This window comes from Jaculus jaculus, chromosome 1 (assembly GCF_020740685.1).
Source record: "Jaculus jaculus isolate mJacJac1 chromosome 1, mJacJac1.mat.Y.cur, whole genome shotgun sequence".
Lineage (NCBI taxonomy): Eukaryota > Metazoa > Chordata > Mammalia > Rodentia > Dipodidae > Jaculus > Jaculus jaculus.
The window spans coordinates 254,396,261-254,399,461 of NC_059102.1; the positions used below are offsets into that span (position 1 = coordinate 254,396,261).

General features: G+C 37.9%; 1 pseudogene; it reads left to right on the plus strand.

Moving 5' to 3' along the window:
* Nucleotides 1-2,314: 2,314 nt before the first annotated feature.
* Nucleotides 2,315-2,456, plus strand: LOC123458038 (annotated as a pseudogene).
* The last annotated feature ends 745 nt before the right edge of the window (nucleotides 2,457-3,201 follow it).

A 3,201-nucleotide genomic window follows, 5' to 3' on the forward strand; every position in this document is an offset into this window, starting at 1 on the left:
CCTCCTTTTTGGGGTATATGGGTTATGCATTGTGGCATTAACCCTCGGTTATGGGTAGGAGGAAATGTCTCTGTGTATCATGACCCAACTTGTGGCTCTGACATTCTTTCTGCCCCCTCTTCTGCAAATTTCCCTGAGCCATGTTCCATTCATTTTAGGTCTGCTTCAGTGATAAGGTCTTTTCTTGATTACTATTTCACTTTTTTTTTTTTTTTTAAGTAAGAGGCAGCAAAATTCTTCATCATTTCTAACTAATTTACAATTTTTAGTCTTCTGTTCACACAACTGAATATAGGAACATTTAAACATTTTATGACTGAAGCAGCTTTTACAGAGAAATGGGGACAAACAAAACTTGTGTGATGCAGCCAACTCTTCTGACATGTCAAGACGTTTAGATGAGGTGGTCAGAGCAACACAAGGACATTGTTTCCTCTGTCAATCAGCAAGGGAAGCTCCAGCTCGCTCTTAGCACAGTAGGACTGGGCTCTTCTACCCACAGGTCTGCCCCAGCAATATGCTTCCTAAGAAAGGCTCCACCTCCCACGCATTCCACTACCTAGAGACTAAACAAGAAGCTCAATAGCAAACACCATGGCTACGAGGACCTTTATATTCCAACCACCACCGGCATTAATCAAGCACAGTTTTATGTTGGCACTCGATATTATATCAAGAAAAAAATGTTCTCACATGTGGATATGTGTGAATGAGTGTTCTTAATAACAAATGTTGGGAAAGTTCTGAATGAGTTTTAGACATGTTATAGTCATGAGGACAGTCAGAACTATTTTTATTTTAGAAAGCAGGATATGACCTGTTGCAAACTCGATGACCCTCTCTTTCCTGCATTTCCATAGTACCAGGTAGGTTGCCCATTTGTTAATCAAGGGGGGAATAAAGCAGATGCTGAAGAACAAGAAACTCCTTGAGCACTGAAGTCCCTTCAAAAGAGTCTACATCCTTTCTGTTGTGCCAGCGCAGTTCAGCTGGCCCAATCTCAAAGTTTGAAATCTCTCCTGTAATTTCTTCTGAACAGACAGAAGTTTCAGCCCCGAGATTTCATTTCTTCTGTGCCATATCCCTTGGCTCACACAAGTCCATTTCTATGCAAAGCAACCATGCACAACTTCTCAGGACATGGACATATCAGCAAGTATCTCACACCAACTGCCTCTAGTCCAGTCTGGGTAAAGCTCTTTCTCACCTTCACAAGCCAAACCTCACAATTCATTGTTCTTACTGCATTCAGGTCTTTCAAATCTGACCAGAATAGTACATTATGCTGTACTTACAGCACTGTAAGGTGTCTCTTAAGCCATGATTTTAAATCCTTCCACATTCCTCTTGAAAATCAGCTTTCAAAGGCCAAGCCACACAATCAGATGTCTAGAAGCAATGATGCCACTCTCAGTACCAAACTTACTGTTGCAGTCAGGTTCACATTGCTGGCGGAAATCACCCTACCAAGAGCAGCTTGAAGGAATAAAACCATTTATTTTTGCTTATAGACTCAAGAAGAAGTTCCATGATGGCAGGGGGAAATAATGGTATGAACAGAGGGTGTACATCACCTCACCAACATCAGATGGACAATAGCAACAGGAGAGTGTGTCAAACACTGGCATGGTGAAGTGGACTATACAATATCCTTATGCCTGGCCCCAAATATACACTGCCTCCAGGAGGCATTAATTCCCAAATCTCACCCTGCTGGGAACCTAGTATTCAGAACACCTAAGTTTACAGGAGACTCCTGAATCAAACCAGCTCTGTTATGGAATTCCAATCAACATGATTAAAAATATAATGGATTTATTAGACATAAAACATGTTCATACCAATCCCAGGTGATATTCTAAAATCACAAAACCCATTTAAGAAAATATACTATACTCTTTCATTATCTGCCTCCATAAATAAAAGACAATATTTTAAGCCAATTTTATTATATACTCTGAAAAACTAAATATGAAATTTGATGTTAGGCATGTTTTGAGTCTGATATTTATTCTTCATATTTGCTAAAACAGAAATAACCACAATGCAAACCACTCTATTCTTTGGAACCTAGAACAGAATCCTAACTTTAGAAATGAGAATACAACAATTCCTATTTCAGAGACTGCTGGTACAGGTCACTGGTGGAAAAGGTGCTTTGTATGATCAAGACCCTGAATCATCATTATGGAGAAAACACAAGTTCCTCAAATGAGGGAAGAATTAATTTTTATACCAAATGTTAATTATTTTAGTGAAATTCACCTCTTGTGTTCATTTAATCATTTCTACATTCACTCAATAAACACTAGTCATTGCTTCTTGGCCTTTTGGCTAAGATGAAGTGCAGTATTTGTTCTTATCAGTTTAGTAAATACTATTCCAGTACACAAAAAAATGGGGAAGATTGTTACAGATATTGTGGCATTATGGGAAAGAAATTAGCTAAAATCTTACTATCAAATAAATTTCTATCTAGAGAAGAGAAAATTGAAAATAGTATGAATATTTGAAAGGTATAAAGTTTTAGGTATTGATAGTAGTTATGAAGAAATTGCAAAGCAAAAAGGGAAATCTTAAATGTCAGGCTAGGAACTAAATAAAATACACAGAAAATTGAATTTGAATTTTAAATTATGTTTTAAATGTACAAATATATATTTTGCAATATATCTATGTAATAGTGAGACATTATATTAAAGTGATATTCACTGCTAATCTGAAATATAAATATAACTTAATCTTGATGTTTGTTTTGATTTGTTAAATCAGGCTAGTTAAAATTTTTAATAAAAGTGTATGGGGCTGGGTGTGGTAGTACACGCCTTTAATCCCAGCACTTGGGAGGCAGAAGTAGGAGGATCGCCTTGAGTTCAAGGCCACCCTGAGACTACATAGTTAATTCCAGGTTGGCCTGGGCCACAGTGAGACCCTACCTCAGGAAAAAAAAAAAAAAAGTGTATGTACATACCTTCTGGAAAAGACAATTAAAAAAAATGTTCATTTTTTATTTCTTTATTTGGGAGTGACAGAGAGAGAAAAAGGCAGATAGAGAGAGAGAGAGAGAGAGAGAGAGAGAGAGAGAGAGAGAAAGAGAGAGAGAATGGGCACACCAGGGCTTCTAGCCACTGCAAATGAACTCCAGATGCATGTGCCCCCTTGTGCATCCTGCTAATGTGGGTCCTGGAGAATCGAGCCTCG